We start from the raw sequence: 19,845 nt of genomic DNA on the forward strand, positions 1-19,845 counted from the left end.
GCTACCTGGCACCTGGACTCCATCTGCAGTACAAAGAAACCTGCAGCCAAATGAAACAGCAGGGAAAAAGGAGTAGGCTTTACACTGGTTTATTTGGAGGAGTAACAAAAAGTGTACTCTAGTTTCCACCCAGACTTGAAAAAGGTACATTTGGCTCAGAAATTGAGTTGAGACTCCCACGGGTAAGCTGTGCAATTCACTCAAAGATATTCTTAGCAAAGATAACAGGGGAAAAGCCAACACTATTAAACACAAGCAGTGAGTACAGACAACAAACAAGAACACACCACAAGGTTGCATCCGTTCTTCAGAAACAGGATACTAGGACAGTGATTTGCAGCTCTGACAGATGCACAATACAGCATTTGGCTCTGAGATTGTATCTGTGGTCATTTGAAGAAACAATTTGATTGCATCTGGGGGAATTGGGATTTTTAAAAAGGGAATTAATCTTCAAAGGATTCAATGACCTTTTCTAACTTCTGAAAAATAAAAGAACTCATATGGATTTTTATATTCAATGTGCATTAGTTGCTCATTCTCTCTGAGGTGATTTGCTTTCATTTTTTTTTTCAGTTTTATTTGCATAAAACGCAGTCTGCATGAAAAGACAAGCCAACAAGCTTTGTATATGTTTATACAGAAGTTTGCTGTAATATTTTTGGTCGATTTGATGGGGTTTTCTTCAGTATTCACAATCTCCCATCATTTCTGTTCCAGAGAAACAATTTATTTTCAAACACAGTTGTACAGAGCCCTCTCGGACACGACCTGTTTCCCAGCCTTCCACTGCTGTTAAAGCCAAATCACATTTATATTTAACAGCTTAATTTTCCAAATTGGTTTTATCAGTGACCCTGTTGGCCCGTGAAGGCAGCGCCGGGGGGAGCTGCGACCTGAGCTGTGTGCCCGGCTGCAATGCTGACCTGCTGGCTGACACAACAGGGCATCCCTCTGCCTTTTTCTCCTCTAAGCAGTAATTCCCTGTGAACAGGAACTACCTTTTGCTGCAGAGCACACAATGGAACTGTTTTGTGCCCGACACAGCAACAAGATGGCCAACAGTGGAGGAAGCTCAAGGCAGAGGTGAGCTAACAATTCCACAGGGGAAAGGCACAAACTACCTGCAAAGGACAGGCTACAACAAGCATCTTGTCTCTGACATGGCTTGTATGACTCTCTCAGCCTGGCAACGCTTTCTCATACAAGCTTTTCTTCTCATACAATGAACCGTAGTTCATTTTCTGCTACTTGGCTGTCTGATATACAGGTTATTTTGCTTTATTACCCTAAGAGTCCCCAGCTGCACTTTCTTTCCAGTCCTGCAGCTTCCTGTCCCAGCCTAGCTCTAGATATGTTAGGAATAGCTCATGATTGTGAATAGGGTTTTTTGTTGTTGTTGTTGTTTTTGGGGTTTTTTTATTTTTTATTTAAGCCAGAAAAGAATAAAGAATTCAGAGATGAAAAAAATAACAAATCCAAATTGTGAAAGGGGGTATTTTTAAAACCTTATCCCATGAGAAACAGGTTGAAGTCTTTTTCATTCATTACAGTGAAGGAAGCTCATATTTTCCTTAAAGAGGTTCAGGATTAAAATACAAATAACTTCTGAAATGGAATTCAAGCAGTAAAGTGTAAACAGTAGGGCAAATGCTCCTTCGTGAAGCAGCAATGGTAGTAGAACAGTATCTGTGGTCTTGTGTACAGATATGGAGAGATGGACCCATTGATGAACTGGTCAGTGGCACACAGAAACCACTCCAGTCACACCAATAAGCATGTGCCTGTGCTCAAAAGAGATATACCCCAACACAGCAATTTAGAGAAGTGCTAATGAGGTCTCAATTTCCAGGTTATGCTTGGATGTCAGTCTTGAATTGACAAAAGCACCACCATAGAAGGAAAATATTTTAATTTCATGTGTGCCAGAATTCTGTCAGTTTTCAGACATCTCTATTTCTCCTCTCACAAACACTCTTAAAATTTGTCCCCTGGGAATATTGTTCAACTGCATAGTGCCAACCAGGAACTAGGAAGAACAAACTGACTGAAAAAACATGCAGACCTTCAAAGGCAGAAGAAAATTATTCTTGCTGGAAAGGAGATTGTGGCACTAAAAAAAAAAAAAAATGTCGCTTATCTGTGTAGAAGTCAGTCTGCCAATCTTTTCTCACCCTGATCAGCAGCTAATTGCAGAAGTGCTGACGATCTCTGTGGCAGTGAGCACTCAAAGATCAATAGTTGCCTCAGTCTGTCAAACCAGTTATTCTATTGCAGACTATGGAATTACTCCTGCCCTTATTCTTCTTTGCAGCTGTAGTTCCAGAGCTGCTAGCACCCCTTTGGGGTGAGACAGAAGCAAAGATGTCTGGCAGCAGGATGAGAATAAAATGTGTGTAAGAACAAAGGTTAGAGGCAAATTATGGGGACTTTGCCTGTACACATGCACAGGCAACATGACCCTACTATATTGTGATCTCAACAAGACAGCTATGAGCCCTAGACATCTGGGATATATAGAGCATAGGGAAGGACAGATAGGAGAAATAGGGAGAGGGGCATTCAGGGAGTGTCAGAAGTCAGGATGGACAGACACGGCAGATGCGCTGGTGGGATGGCAGTAGGACAGACTGCAATAGCATGAATATGCCTGTGACAACATGTGATATATGACATATGACATGTAACATATGACAGGACTGTCTGAGGAGGGTCTATGAGCTGGGACTGCGTTTGCAGTTCTCACATTAAAGGGGATCAGGCAAAACCAGAAGGGTTTGCATTGCTTTGAACAAAATAATCTGCCCAATATACTATACAATTAGAAAGAGTGTTAAAGTTGCAAATGTAGCTGGAATTTTTAATGTAAAGAATCATAACAAACAGCAGTTCTTTTCCCCCAGAAATAGAAACAAAAAGCAAAGGAAAATTGTACAGAAAACTTGTGTTTTCTATAAAAGAAATGTGGACATTTTGGCATATCTTTTTTCAAAGGCATAAAAATATTTTTCTTCACCTCAGAGGCATTCCAAAGCTGACCTGTTTGTCCTTCAGACTGTCCCATCTGCCACTTTAACAGCTTTTTAATATATTCTCTACATAATCAATATTTACATTTCAGTAGCAGCTAGCAGCTTCAACAGACACCACAGGCCCCATAGTGTTAAAGTGAAAGGGAGCTGTTCCTTTCTAGTCAAATAGGAAAGACAGATTGAGGAAAGGGAAATACAAACAGGTAATAGAAATCATTTACATAAGGTGCTTTGTCGGATCAGGCACAAACCTGGGATTAAAGCTGAAGTCCCTAGCTCTGATAGGAAGCTTTCAGGAATCTAAACACAGCTATCCAAAATCAAAGTTTTTCCCAAGGTCAAAGCTTCCTCCAAGTCCACTGAGTTCTTGTTTTTTCTGAGCCCAAATTTAAATTCTTCATTCAGAATGAAAAGGTGGGTACAGTTCAGGTTTATGTCACTGTGTAGTTTTAGGCAGGCCACTAAATTTATCCCTGTCCTTGCCCTCATGGTTAGAAATTACACATGCACAAAAAAACCCCAAAAACCATTACAGGAATGTTGGGAGCCCTAAATCCACTATCAGCCTCCATGAGTGGGAAACACATGACTGGTGGGCTGATATGGACAGAATTGCAATGAACTTCAGACATTCACAGCACCAACAGCTGCAGATGGACTAAAGTCCATCTTCTTTCATAGTCAAGGAAACAAAACCAGCTACTTTTAGGATCTAATTCACCTGAACTATTAAGGCAACTAACTTGAGGTGAGGTCATCTGAGAATAAACAGCAGGATTGATTAGAAAATTATTTGCTAGACTGATGTGTGTGTATGTACATGAGTATATGCCTTCACCCCAGAAACATTTTTTATGATGAATTTCTTTATGTGGATAATTCACAGCAGTCTACAAGGCATCCTTAGACCTCTGGTGGTCTCTGGCCTTGGTGGAGTCATGTAAAGAAGTGCTGAGCTTTCCATCTCTGTTCCATCTTGGCTGCTACTGTAATAAAGCCATTGAAGCCCCCTTCAGGTGTGGGAAAGTCAAAGAAAAGCACTTGTGCACTTTTTGCCAGGTGGGAGATGGTTGAGGTCCGAGCCCAGTTGATTGGTAGATTGAGCAGAGCCTGGATGCTTGATGGAAACACTGAACCAACATTTACTTCTGTCAAGATAAGTTATTAATTGGTTCAATGGCAACAAAAACTTTAAGACACCATGAATCGATACCTTTCTAATTGTTACACTAATTACTGTCTGTCATCATCTTCTGAAGTCCTTTCTGGAGTTCATATTTTATGAAAGTTATCTAGCTGCCTTACTAGAAGCCTGTAGACATATTCTCCATTATTAATGTCACAAGGGAGCAACCCTCCCTTTGATTAAAAGCACTCCTGTAGTTTCAAAGAGAAATTTGTTTTCCATGGGGTTTTTTTTAAGTTTCACAACATGGTGATCTAAAAATGGGGTGGGAGATAAACTATCAGGGTCTGATACCTGCAGATGAAGAAGAAACTGTGCCTTTGTGAATATTGCAGAGGGCAAAGACTCCCAGGGAATATATGTTGCAGAAAGGGTCAGAGGGCAGGTGGACTTTGGCCCAGAGGACCTTCTTCCCTGCAACACCCCACCACAGCATTGAAAGGGAAGTGCAGACCAGCACTCAATATCATTATGTCCTAGTCAAGGTCAGATTACTATGAGGGTTTTGATTAATGCATAAAATGCAATCAAATTAGCTGAGTCGGCACCCGGCTCTGATGTTCATTAAAGAAGCTGCCATGCTCATTAGATGGAAGCAAGCCACCTAAAAGGTCAAAGCTAATTCTGAAAGCCCTGCTAAGACTCAGGGTGCCAAAGCAGGGTGAACCTGGCATGACAAAGAAAGAGACAGATGCCTCAGCACTCGAGCACTTCTGCTGGACTCTGTCACTGCAGTCTTCAGTATGCAGCGCTCGTCAGTGGCATTTATCCCACTGCCAGCCCTTAAAAAAAGATTCTATCCTCACCAGGTGGAGACCTCAGCATCACTGATTTGCTCAAGGATACTTAGGCTATGACTGGGCTCAGAGCTAAACCCAGATAACAAAACACTATAATTTGAAATGCTTGCAAAAGTAAAAAATCCTCATATTCTGGTTGTCCTTCACTTTAAAAACTAGCAGGATATCAGCAGAGCTCCTTTGTTTTTACCTTGACTACACATTACACTCAGGCACAGCTGCAATTATGGACAGAGCAGATCAAGAAATTAGTCAAAACTGCTGTAAGTACTAAACTCACACAGACAGGTGGGAAATCATATTTTGCAGTATTTCCATTAGACATTGATCAGCAGACACCAGGCTTGGAATAATAAACTGTAAGGAACAAATGGATATTGTAAGGTTTTTACTGGAACAAAGGCAAGAAAATGCTAAATTAATGCTGACCTTTGTAAAATAATAAAGCCACAAAACCATATAACAAAGATTATAGCAATAATGTTTAATGGCGACTGAGAACACTTCACCCTGTTTTATTCAAGAGTAAGATATACAGTGACAGTATAGATGAAGAGATTTGCCAGGCTCTCCATATGCACCTGTGTTACCTGTGTCTGAAAGTGATGGAAAATATTGGGTTTTTAGCAAGTATCTACCCTATTCCGATGCAAGTGTCAACATTTTTTAGTATTTTGATCAAAAGGGGCCAGGAACTTCAATCTTTTTTTAAATATCTAAACATCATGTGAGAAAGGAAATTGGATGTGTATCCTAAAAGTAAAAAAAAAAAAGGGAATAACCCAGGCAATGGAAAGACAGATGTGCAGGAATTCATTACTTAAACCATATTTATCTGGTCTATCTGGTGACAGTTTATTCTATGAAAATGAAGTTATGTCAGTTCTGAGTTTATAGAGCCAAATGATACTGTTTGAGAGACACAGATTGAAACAAGAAGTCATTTTGAAGCAGTATATTGAAAAACACCAGGTAAAAAAACTAGAGTCAGAATATTCTGAAGTTACCTGTATTTCAAAATGAAGTTTTTAAATGCCACTGAAATACTTTCCTTTTCCTTTCATCTTATTGTCAGTTCCCAGTGCAAAACAATATGCACTCACATTAACTTCTCCAGCCCTTATATGAAGTTGGGTTAAAACATTTCCACAAGATCACTGCAAATGCAGGAATGTGCTGCAGTCCACAGACTTAAGCCCTAGAAGAAATTTGGCTGTGGCAAAATTAATACAAAGCTGAAACCTTCTCTGTCCTTAATAACATCATTGAGCTCAAACTTTTCCCACTGTATCTACTTTAACAAAACATTAAACAAAGAAATATAGGTTATTAAATAGAAAACTGTCCCTGCTCATTTCTGAGTGGCTAAGGAGGATGGGTTTAATATTAAAGCTTCCAGTTCTTCATACACATTTCTACTGCACCTCCACATGAACATTGCAGGGGGAGGGGGGCCATTGGCCTCATTTTGCTATTAAAATGCTAATAACCTGGAAGTCTTTTTCTGATTCATCCAGTCCTCCCAAGATTGCTTTGCTTAAATTGGAAACATAGCCAAGTAATGTCACCAGCTGAGCCATTCACAAAAAAACAGCTCTGTGGCTCTAGAAGCCTGTCGCTTTACACGGTGACAAGTCACATATCCCTTTCTCCAGAGTAGCTTTGTGTGCATGAATGTGCGTGCCTGCATGCATATATATATTTGATATAAATATATACATATGTATATATATTTCAGAAAAGAGACAGTATCAGGAGGAATAAGATTATAGTTTTATGGGCAAAAATCAGAGTTCTTCCTAGTCTTTGTTCACCATAGCAACTCTCAAACACACTCACAGGCAGAGCAAGGGGAAAAAGAAAAGCTCCTACACAATTTTCAACCAGGCTTTCTCCAACAACAAAAGCAAAGTGTTTATCTTTTAGATGGGAATAAAATACTATTCTGGCAGTTATTGCATATGCACGCATGAACTTGTCAAAGCAAGTACACATTTTCATTCCCCTACCTAGGAATTTAGCACAGCCTATTAAGAAATGCCTGGCTACTTCCAACACAAACATTTCTGTGTCTTATAATAGTTGTCCTGCTAACAGCTTCCTGCTTCCTAACTTCCTAAAACATGGACAGCTTTCTACTTACTTAGCACAGCACTACATGTGCACTCATACATGTACAGAGAGACGTATTATTTACCAATTCATACTTCAGTTTTCCAGCAACACTAAAACTGAGGCAGGAAAGTTTATCTATCATGTTTTACTAACCATGACACATGTTTTGGCAGTACTTTGGCATCAGGATCACACCTTACAAGATACTGTACAAATATATATAGACATATGTAAGTCAATTATACATTTCCAGTCCTTCCTGAAGACCCCAAAGCCTGAGGATATGAGCAATTCCTGCCAAGGTCACATGAAAAAAAAAAATCCACTGGCATCATCAAGCCCAAATTAAGCAAAAAATGTCTGCGGTTTGCAAACAGGTCACTGCAACACAGGGAGGTTAAAGGACCCGCTCCCGGACACACAAAAAGTTGCTTTCTGAGAAGCTTGAACATAAATCTCCCAAGTCTCCCTTGACGTCTTAAATGCGACCTATTTGCCCTCAGACAGGAACATACATACATTGCTCTGTCTGCTACTTTTCTTTGTGTCTCTTTTTTTTCCTTTTTCTAGAGAGAGCACTTCCATTCTCTGAAATATGCTACTAGTATTATAGAAAAAATAATGTAACATTCACCCTCAATCAAAGCCTGATGTCAGAGATATTCTTTTGCAACAGCTACACCTGCAATATTTTGAGTACCTGCATAGCCTAGCTGTAGCTAGGCTATGACAAGTTATAACTCAACTTTGGTAGAAGGGATCCGATTTGCCATAGTTTTCCCCCAGCTTTAAATTGAAATTCCACTGTCTTTTGGATAACAACTGAGTGTGCCAGTCACCAAATAAAGTCATTAAGAAAGGCCACATTGAAATGGCCTTCTTGGACAAAAAAAAAAAAAAAAAAAAAAAAAGTGTAATTTGCATTCCCCCTTATGTCACCTCCTTCCAGCCTGTTTTCTGTGTTTTCTCCTGTGGCCCAAGGAGACTTCAATGGTGAGGATGGAGAGAAAGCAAGGTGACACTGAGTACATCTCATCACTTTAAAAAAAACCAGCTTTTTCTACAACCAGGGAAGTTGAGGTTGTAGGAGAGAGGTAGATCCCTATTTAATGAGCCTCTTGCAACCACAAGAAGAACACTGGTAGCTCAGTGCTGTGAACAGGTTACAAGGGGGCTTTGTAGAGCCAGTACTGCTGAAGTACTACCCTTTTTTATATTGCCTTCTGTGGGCATCTTTGAGCTGCATATCTATCTGTTATTTCTCCCTCACAAACTAAGTGTGCCAGCTTGACAAGCAATGCCAGTCATTCTTACAGACTAGAGAATATTGTCCTGCTGCTGTCCTAGTGCTCAGTAGAGCCTGCATTTGCAGAAGAATGATTGATGACAATAGAAACACATTTTCTTTGGGTTTCAAGGTCACGAGACAAGTCTAGCTGGCATGCAAATAGCTGAAGCCAAAGAAAAACCATTTCTAATTTTTGATGCACACACACTAAGTGATGGTCTCTGCAGCTGCAGTTCTGTGACCATGAGTTCCCAAACTGTGCATGCAGTGGGATCTCAGGCACATCTACCCAAATTGCATTCCCACATTGGGCTGCAGATAGATGCTTAGAGAGAGAATCATCTGATGTTCTCCTCCCCTAGCTGCACACTGCATTTTTAGTTTTCTCTCCTAAAAGAGTGCTTAGAATTTTTAATCCCCCCACTCCCCTATTTTGATTCAACACCATATTAAATTGCCCTGGATTTCACCTCTCGCCCTTTTTGAAAATGCATCTCTGCTCAGTAGAAGGCTGAAAGGGTAAATAAGAGACATGGCCACCATGCCAGGGAAAGCACTGCTGTACTCAATACCCTCACACGTGTCACTTGTTTGCATGTTGTCATTCGTGCTCTTGCTTGTACAGCACGGTGATTGAGCATTTCTTCTAAGTAAATGTGTACATATCCTCTTTACTGAGCCGTACACAGATGCACAAGGTCTTCTTGAGGACGTAAATTCATTTTCCTGTCTTTTTAGCAGTCGCTGATTTCAGTGTCATTAGCTGATCCACACTGAAACTTCCTTGTGCCATTCATTGAGGCAAAGGTCTAGGAAGGTGAAACTAATGTTACTCATTCCCATCCAGACTGAACCAGTTCATTTACTCAAGTCAGACACGTTAAGAACAGTAGTCTACTTCATAGCCAAGATTTTTAGAAAGATGTGGCCGAGGGCTCAGCAAAATCAGCATTGATTTTTCAGCTCGGAACACATCCAGATCTCATGGGGCCAGCATAAAATAAATACAGGAATCAGGCCTAAAAATTGTTAAAGGGAATAGTATGCAGAGGACTGTCAGTCAAAATTAGTTTAGGCAGGTGAGAGGAAATGGGTTAGTAAGGAATAAAAGGCTGAAATAATTAACCTCAGTTAACATAGGTTTATGAGGGCAAATGACCCAATCAAGTTAATGTAATACTAATTTTGGAAAAGTCCAAAGGTTGCTGCCACAAAGATTGCATCCTGCTCTGACTTCTGTGCTTGAGACCATGAGGAACTTCAATCACTGAAGTTTGGAACCAGATGAACAGATTGAATGGATTTAAAAGGAATTGATTGGCAAGTCATGATTTTGGGGAAAATCTCCAACAGACAGCAAGATGCTGCTCGTGGATATACATACTCACTTGCAATTCTTAGATACCCTGAACACAGGAGCAAAGTTTCAATGAGAAACTTCCTCCTGCTTTTTGTCTCCAACCAGGCTGGAGTGTCATCTTGTGCAACTAAACCTGTCAGCTTGAAACATTCAGCTTGCTTTCTCTGCCAAAGAGGTTATAGTAAACTTGAAAACAACTGGAACATCTCCAGACTGCTGCTGTCCCAGCAGACCTCCCTCTGCTATTCATTTCTGACTATTCTTAATAATTTATCTCTATGTCTTTGGTTTGATTAATACTAATTGACTGCCAAAAATGCAGCCAAGTGCCCAGTGCTCTCTGTGTCATCCTTAATGGGAACAGGATGTATAAAGAAAAAATTTGTTTCATTGAGCTCCAGCCATGCCTCTACCTAAAACATCTGTCCCTCACAGTCTGTGCTCCATGGAGTGGGCAGGGTCACTGTACTCAGGATGCCAGGATCAGAGTATGGCAGCTATCAGCAGCCATGCATACCTGCAGACTGAATTCATAGTGAGATGCAATGCTTGTGTGCCTTATTCTCAAGCGTCATGTTGCTTAGCTCCCTCAGTGCTCCCACAGTGACTTGGCCTTTGCCACTGCTTAGTTATTTTCCACAGCTGCCATCCATAAACAGTGATGTGAGGTCTCTAAAATGCCCTGAAGGTTCTGCTTTCGGTCAAATTCAACTGGGCTCAGTTGAAATTGCCATATCTATGAGAAATGCTTTTTTTTTTTTTTTCTGCAAACAGCTGGAACAAGTACAATTGAATTTATATAAGGACTGGGTTTGTTTCTGAGCTGATGACTCATATTCTTGTCTATTTCTGATTAAATAGTATCCTTGTAAGTGGCATACACATTTTTTTTTTGTATTTAATTGTCCTGGCTGAAGGGATTTAATCTATGCACCAATTCAATAAAATGTTATCATCGGCCAGCCACGCGGAATACAATCGGAGTGCCATTGCACGCATGGCTGTGAGACATAGATGTGTACTCTTGCTTTCGGGGGAAAGCATTGAAGATGGGAGTTGTTTTACTCAAAGAGAAAGAAGCAGCTAAAAAAAAATCAAACTGATGCTGCATTCACAGAGCCAGATGTCTTATACGCAAACAAAAGTCACAAGCAGTGAAGGAGCGATCCCAGTACACTGTGATATTTAATTGATGCAAGTTTGATGTTCAAAAAATCAGCGGGCAATTCCCACATATACGTGTTCACCGACAGGAGGAAAAGCAGCTGGGGTGCTAATGGCATTATCCCAATCCTTCTGAAGGCAATGAAAGTTATTTTCAGGCCCATCTCTGGGAATTGCCTCATGTCAAAAAAACAAAGGTTTTGAGGTTCTCAGGGCTGGATCTTTTAGCTGTTTAATTCACACCAGTTGGGCCAGGTATCCAAAAGAGCTCAGCTCTTGCTAATGTAATTCTGACAGGTTTTTTTCAAGTGTCCCTCTATTGGTATGCAACATGCTAAGAGGTGCTGAAGATTTGGCAACAGTTTGTTGTTGAAGCCAGTTAGGTTTAGAAGCTACACCATTACTGATTCCTTGCAGGAAGGGCATTTTCTTGTCTATGGCATCTGTTCAATCCCTGAGTCCCAAATTCCTGAGCAGGATTTGAGCTGACCAGGCTGCTTGTGCTGAGGAATCCCACTGCCCTGCTGATTGCCTGGGGGCACATCAGCATGTCTGCAACATGGGTTGTAAATAATTTGCACACAGCCCATAGAAAAACCTCCCACCACTCATTTCCAATGTTTGTGGGAAACTCTGCAAGCTGATAGAAAGAAGACAGGCCATTGCCTCTGCATGAAAATGAGAGTACATTCCTCCCCAAAACATCTAGTGTCCGAATGAGATCAGATTGTTCAGACTCCCATGTGGAGGGGCTCAGGACTTGTAATTGCAATGCATCAGAAGATAATGGTGAGTTAATATAGAACAATGGTAATGAACAATAAAGGACGCTTTATATAGTTTTATAATCATCATACGGCATCATTATTCCCAAATGCGCACATAAATCTGCCAAAGGAGGCAGCTCTACAGCACAGACACTTTTATATATATTTAAAAAATGGGATAAAAGTCATATCAATCCTTGGCAGAGCTAATTTAGCATCACAAAACATTTTTCATAATACCAGTACCTTTAAACTAGATGCCCACTGCACCATCAGCCTGTGGCAGTTTATTGCAGGCTGAAGACAATGGGACACTGTCCAGACAGGGGCTTTGCAGGCAAGAATAAAGCGCTTCTAGGCAGAAGTAGGGAACCCAAAATTTCCCTCTGTACCATGGAGCCTGCTGAAGAAAGCTAATGGAGGTTCAGACACTGCAGAGATTTTCAGTGTGGTCTGCATAAAGTCCTCATAAATCCACACAACTCTTAAGTAATGCACTATAAACTGGGATGCAGCTCCAGGGGCAAAAGGAGATGATACTGCAGAGGGGCTGGTTCCCATCTAGTGAAGTGCTTGTGATACAATCCAGCACACATAGCAGGACTAACAATCACACGTGTGGAGTAAGTCAGACCTAGAATGTTTTTCCCAGCCCAAGTTTTCAGAAATTACAATACCAGTGCTCAATATCCTAGAACTGAGGGCTTGAGTTTCCCAAATTAGGCTGTGGAGAGGTGGTTGAAAATTTATTTGCCTACTTCAGAAAAACTGGACTTTCAGCTAATCACAGGCTCACCTGCAAAGGTCAGAGATATTTAGGCTTCTGCATGCCTTGGTATTTTACATTTCTGTGTTTCACAGAGACCATAGTATCATCTATATGGAAAGTATTGTATCAATCTTCCCTTGTGCACATCTGAAAGTGAAGGTATGCAGAGCACAAACAGTGTGTACTGACACAAAGCATAGCATCAAACTTGCAAATGTTTCTGTGGATTTTACCCTTCCGAGTTACACCCTTCCTGACTGTCAGTGCAATCACAACCATTAATCAACTTCTGCAGGCTCCCAGCTGAACCCTCATTTTTGACTTTCCAGAGAAGATCCTATTTTTTTCAGGATTATTTGCAAATATTTCTCTGTTGCTTAAACACACAGACTACATCTGACTAAATATTTTCACTCCTTGGTTTGTGACCTAAGACAGAAATCTGAGGCTATTTTAAGCAATGCTTTAATAGATGTATGTATTCTGTGAGCTGAGCAATCTTCAGAAGAGCAACAGAAAAGCAGAACTGGAAGAAACCAAGTCCAGCTTTAAAAATGGAAAACAAAAAACAAAGTCCCTGCTAGTATTGCTGCAGGCAATCCAAAAGGCATGTCTGAGCTGCTTCTAATCATATCAGTCCTACTCCCCAGCAGGAGGTGAGGGAGGAAGCGTGACACTAAACTGACAAACATACCTTTTATTTCACATCAGCCAGACTACCATGCTGAGAGACGTGATTCAGTCTTCTCTTTAGAAAAACTCACTCTGGCCTATTGGGAGCATCATTTTAGCAACCAATCAGTATGATTCCAATTAGAGAGAAGCCAAAACTTGTGACAAGCCCCTCAACAAGGGTTGCATCCCGCATCACAGCCTGCAAACATACCCTCCTCTACCATTACTGTCCCTCCTGGCAATGTATCCCACTCCAAAGCTGCCTGCCCACATGTGCCACTTTGCCAAGCAATGTGTCCTCCACCAGAGAAGGGAAGGATGTGACCTCAGTGTTGCACGGAGCAAAAGGAGACTATGGAGAAGGGTCACAGACCTGTGCACTCCCAAGTCTGCTTACGGTAAGTGGTTATATGCAACTATGAATACATCAAAAATAACTTTAATTTAAAACAGACAAATTTGCAGCGGCTCAGCAAGTAAGAGCATGCACAAGCCAAATGGCCCAAGTCCAGATTAAGAGAGACCACTTGTTGCATTGAGATGTCTGAGCTGCCAATTCCTGCAGCTGGAAAGGACACTTTCCAGGAAGAGACACCTTGCTGTAACTTTTAATCACTGCGTACATGAACTACCTCACTTTTACAAGACAAAAGGGCACTGCACAGAGATGGACTAAATTGACCACTTGATTATTTAATTGCCCTTGTTTAATTGTTACAGTTTAAATCACAGAGGTATTGATTTCTCAGAAAGACCCTCCAGACCTTTCACTGGGTTCTACCGCCAAGTGAACTAATAAGTGTTGAGGAATGAAGTCTGCAATATAAATAATTGAAAGCAACGTATCACCCATGCACTACATTAAAGAAGAATTAGGTAAAACAGGAATATAGCCAGAGCAACACCAGTGAAGAGGACAAGCTGTCAATCCTTGATTTTCCTTGGAGTAAACTTTAGGGGATTTCTTCAATGGCTCAACTCCAAATGTCAGAATCTCACTTTTTGTTCAAAATAAAAATCTCAGTGCTCTGGAAATGAAAAATATAAGATGCCATCAAAATTCAAACACTAATTAAAAAGAAATAAAAAGTATAATAAGCAAAATTAAAATACATCCAAAGACAATTATTCTGAAAAACAAAGATTGCTATGCCAAAGCTATGATTTTTCACTCCATTTCTGAGCAGTTGAGATCAGCAGGGTGAAAACATAATTATAAAGGAAACCCAGTACTTTCCAAGTTCATCACTTGTTCAAGAAGCCAGAGTCCAAACAAATTTAGCAGAATGGATGAGAAGGGGCAAGATTTTGAGAACACAGCAGTGAAATGGTAATAAATCCTTTCTTTGTGTTATTTTTTAAAGCTTCTTAGTACTATTAAAATAACTTTATTTCACCAAAGGACTCAGTGGCAGAATTATTGCATGCCAACCTAAATTACAGCCTGTCAACAGAAGCAAAAGCCTTAAGACAGGAAAAGACATTATTGCAACCTGTGGCAGTGGGAAGTGGCCAAGATGGTTTAATATCAAAAAGTAGGTGGTGCCCTGCACCCTTCTAGTGAAAATCAGTGGGACTGAAGTTTAGTGATCTGCCCAGAAAGCAGCATAAATGTCAACACTTATCAGCACTGTGGTTTCTAATGAATACTGCTAACACCATAGATGGCAGGTCTTCAGCACACTTAGTCCAGCAGAGCTTTGCAGCCTTTGTGAGGGATACAACGGGAAGAGGATTGTGCAAGACCACGGTAAAAGCCTTTAACATTTTACTCATAGAGTTACACACTTTTTGAAAAATACTAATTCTCAGCAGAGAGCCAGTTTGCTTTTAAGGTGCCAGTCCTCCTTAGGGCAAAGCAGTATTTGAAAATATCAAATGAATGGCACCTGAGAGTTTAAAAATAGGGAGAAATATTTTTGAAAACCAAAAGCTTTTGGATTTGCAATTCTTGGGTTTTTCTGAGCTTTCTCATCTCCACATATTGAGACAAGAATCTCCAAATTTTTCTGCTTAATGTGAAAGCAGTATATATTGGAGCATATTTCCTTCAGCAAAACTCATTCTCTGCATAACTGTGTAACATTTCAGGTCTTTGGATCAGCAGACCCACAACTGAGAAGCAAGCAGTGATATTTCTGCAAGGTCACAGACCCATATATTTAATGGAAATGGATGTTATGGTTCCCCAGGTTGCCACACATTTGTGGAGAAAATCACTTTCACCTTGATCTGTACTAACTCTCAGGTGACTTCAAGCAGGAACTAAAAGACCCCTAAATGTTTTGTGGATTAGTGTTTTACCACCTCTGTAAAACAGGTTCCTGTCAGTTTGGCAGGGTGGGGGCTCAAATATAAGTGCAACAAGGAACTGTATCGATACCTTAGACCAAACCAGTCCCTCCTACCTCTGTTACTACTAACCCTGATAGCCCAGAATTTTTACTCATGTCACGGGGAAAATGAATCGGCTTGGGTTCTGTGTTGCTTTCTCCATTTGCACACAGGACAACCACAGTGCTAAGAAGCTGTAATAAGCCCAGCAATTAATCCTTATTTTTTTGTTCTGAGCTAGGTATGCAAGGCAAGAAGGTAGGCAGTGAAGACATAGTGTCCATGATAGGACAAAAATAGGACCAACAGGATAGACCTGTTGTCTAAAGAGAACCATCAGGGGAAGTAGAAATTAGGAGACCTGTTACAGACTTAAGTCTCATGCAAACTTTCAAATTTCAATATATACTCCTCTTACTTTAATTCCTGTTGAAAAGGATGCATTCAGAGCATTTGGAATAATTGTATCAACACAGAAATTCCTTGTAAGTAGCAACTGCTGTTGCAAAGGTTAAAAAATCAGGGTGGCCGGTTATTACTGACATTTAAAACACTATGTATTTTAAAGAGATGTATTTTTACATAGACATTTGAGTGAGGACTAAGTGCAAAATACTCTCAATATACCTGTTCATGAGCTGGCACCTTTCAGCTCTCCTTGCTTCAGGCAGCAAGATGTGAACAAGCAAATCAAACACCTCTTCCACTCATCTTACAGTACTTTTACAGGTGAGAAATGATTGCATCAATGATAATTAGAATCCACTTGTTGTTATTATTATTTTCAATTGCTATAATCAACACAAATCGGAAGCTTTCCTTCCTGGTGCTCCGCCACACTTTGCTAAGGAAACATACAACACACAGCACCTCATGCAGTAGCTCAACAACAAATGCAGTCTGTTAAAGCCCCTGGCACAATGTTCTACTGCTGACCTGCTCACAGACACATACCAGGTACTTAGTGCTAAAGCTGAACAGTGCTTAATAAAACATTGCTGTTTTAGGTGTCTCCACACCTGACTATTTCAAGTGATCCATATATAATCAATGTAAAAAACTTCAAGATCCAGAAGGAGCTATGCTTTTGGTTTCATCTTGGTGATATGAAAAGGAAGCTTGTGACATAAAGAAAACAACCAAGGAAATTACATTCGGGAAGAATAAAAGTTGTTTGAAGCAAAGATTTTTTTGAATTTGAAGCATGAAGAATAAACTGGAAAAGGTGAATTAGGAGAACCTTGACAGATACATGTTTATACACAGATGTGAGGGGCTGCATATGTTTATTCTTGTATTTATTTGCAATTGTTGTCTCCAATGGAAATAAAAGGATGCAGTACAATCCATGAAACTTGAATTGATTTAGCAGAAATTAGATGAAAAAGACTAGAAAACATTAATAGGTACTCATTTAAGACTACAACAAATCCAGCAGATAAAGATTCAATAAGACTCAAAAGACTGCAAATCCTTAACAAAAGGGTGAAAAAATATAGATATGCATTTTATTGATATTCTAATATATTGTATTCTATATCTGTATATTTATAGAGCTGAAATAGAGTTAAATGAGTGCCAAACTTCATTAGGATATTCTATGTAGTAAACCTCAAAAAACTGGATCCTAAAAGATTCTTAACTTCTCTGTCTTTGGAAATTAAATAGTAAATGTAGCAGAAATATTTGAGGCCTGCAACATTCCTCCTGCATCCTTCTCCTCTAGCTCCTGAAAAAAAAGAGGTTTTTTTATGGGACTTCAGCAACAATAGTAATGAAATAAGTAAGAGTCTTCCCAAATAATATCTTTCTCACACTTTGCCACTAAAAGCTATGTGTATCAAAAATAAAGACTCCCAGACAGAGCCATTAGGAAACCCATTTAAATTTTTAAAATCCGATCTTTTGGCACTTCACTGTCCTCACTCAAATTTCATTCATCCATCCATAATTTTAAGACTTGTCCACATAATGTGCCTCACGTATGGACTCTGACAGACTGAGGGACATGCCTGAAAGGGAAGCATCAGTGGTGCAGGTGGTCCTTTGTAGGTAGCGACGGCTGTGTCTTGACTGCTAATTTCAATTTTACAGCTTGCAACTAAATCCCAGAACAGTCCTGTTTTCTTTTCTCTTTAGTAAGAAGGAAAACCACACATGTTACTGCTAGAAGCAAGCCAGGCAGTGCAGAGTGTGCAGCGGGTACCTGGCAGTGAGGCGACTGAGCTAACACATGGGAGACAACTTTTATGCTCTTTTGGAGTGAGTGAGGATTGTGCCAAGCCCTAATGTTCCATACAAAGGAAATGAAATCACCCAACATATTTTACAGCTCAGGGAAAAATGTTGCTTCATTTTTCCTCAAATGAGAAGTTTAGCTCTGTTAACTGGACATTTTTAGATTTATTACCATGTCAAGTCCAAGAGAGCCACCAGTTCAATTCTCAATACAGACAAAACGCTGTTTGGAAGGACAGAGAGAAGTGCACACATTTGAAGTACGCAAGAATTTTTTAAAAATGCATTAACAACTCCACTAGTCTTGAGCCAGTAAGGCACATGAGGAGAATACAATTGTCTTGATAGCTTGAAGGGAGACACTAGATTAGAAAACATCATTCCAGTTTAGAAACCTACATGTAGCCATGCGTAGGAAGGCTAATACATGGAGAAGAGAATAATGCTGCAGCTCCTGCTTCTTGCCTGAGAGCAAGCAAAAGTGTTTGGGTCCTAATGCAATTTGGACTTCTACATGGTGTTTTCAAAGGTTGCTTGGGCTCTATATTTAACAGGATTTAAATCCCCAAGTGCACTGCAATTCCTTAGCTGTGCTATCATCAGTTATGTTCTAAATGCTTCAAGGTCAGAGTCCAATATCAATATCTCCTACTGAGTAGCCTCTTACACCATTTATATGAATTTCACTGTAATCATTCACAGAGTAATATCTAATACCCAAAACTGTATCTTGTTTGCCTCCTCATCCATCTGAAGGGCAAGGAAGAAGAAAAAGAGAGTTTACTACAATCATAGAATCACTAGGGGAAAAATTTATCTCTAATATTGAGTCCAACCATTAACTCAGCACTGCCATGGCCATCACTAAGCCACAGCCCTAAGTGTCATATCTGCATATCTTTTAAATACCTCCAGAGATGGTGATTCTACTGCTTCCCTAGGCAGCCTGTTCCAATGCCTGACCACCATTTCCTTGAAAATTTTTTTTCCTAATATCCAATCTAAACTTACACAGGTGGAACTTGAGGTTATTTCCTCTTATCTTGTAATTTTTTACCTGGGAGAAGATACTGACCCCTACTTGGCTACATCCTCTTTTCAGGTGTTTGTAGAGAGCAATAAGGTCACTCCTTTTTTCTCCAGGCTAAATAACCCCAGCTCCCTCAGCCAATCCTCATAGGACTTGTGCCCAAAATGCTCCACCAGCTCAATGTCTTTCTTGTAGTGAGCAGTCCAGAACTAAACACAGGATTTGAGGTGTGTTCTCACCAGTGCCACGTCCAGGGGGACAATCACTGCCCTGATCCTGCTGGCCCCACACTATTTTTGACACAAGCAAGGATACAGTTGGCCATGGATGCATTACCACACGGGCACACTGCTGGCTCATGTTCAGATGGCAGTCGACCACCACCTCCAAATCCTTTTCCACCAGGCAGCTTTCCAGCCACTATTTCCTTAGCCTGTAGCAATGCCTGGGGTTGTTTTGACCCAAGTGCAGGATGCAGCACTTTGCCTTGTTGAACCTCATACAATTGGTCTCGGCCCATGGATGCAGCCTGTCCAGATCCCTCTGCAGAGCCGTACCAACCTCCAGCAGATCAACACTCCCAACCAACCTGGTGTTGTCTGTGAACTAAGTGCATTCAATCCCCTTGTCCCAGTCATTGATAAAGATTTTAAGCAGGGCTGACCCCAGAAATGAGCCCTGGGGAACCCCACTAGTCATTATCTGCCACCTGGATGTAAATCCATTCCCCAACACCCTCTGGGCTCAGCCACCCAGCCAGTTTTTTTCATCCAGTGAACAATGCACCTTTCCAAGCTGTGATCAGACAGTTTATACAGGAGAATGCTGGGAGAAACAGTGTCATAGGCTTTACTGAAGTCTGGGCAGACAACATTCATAGCTTTTCCCTCATCCACCAAATGGGTGACTTTGCCACAGCAGCAGATCAAGTTGGTCAAGCAGGACCTGCCTTTCCCATGCTGGCTGGACCTGATCCCTTGGGTGTCCTATACATGCTGTGTAATGGCACTCCAGATGTTCTTCTGCGTAATACCAATATATAATGTACTGTCTCTTGAGTGAAGTTGTGTCCCATAATACACTTTTA

This window comes from Lonchura striata, chromosome 4, assembly GCF_050655825.1.
Source record: "Lonchura striata isolate lonStrDom1 chromosome 4, ASM5065582v1, whole genome shotgun sequence".
NCBI classification, from domain to species: domain Eukaryota; kingdom Metazoa; phylum Chordata; class Aves; order Passeriformes; family Estrildidae; genus Lonchura; species Lonchura striata.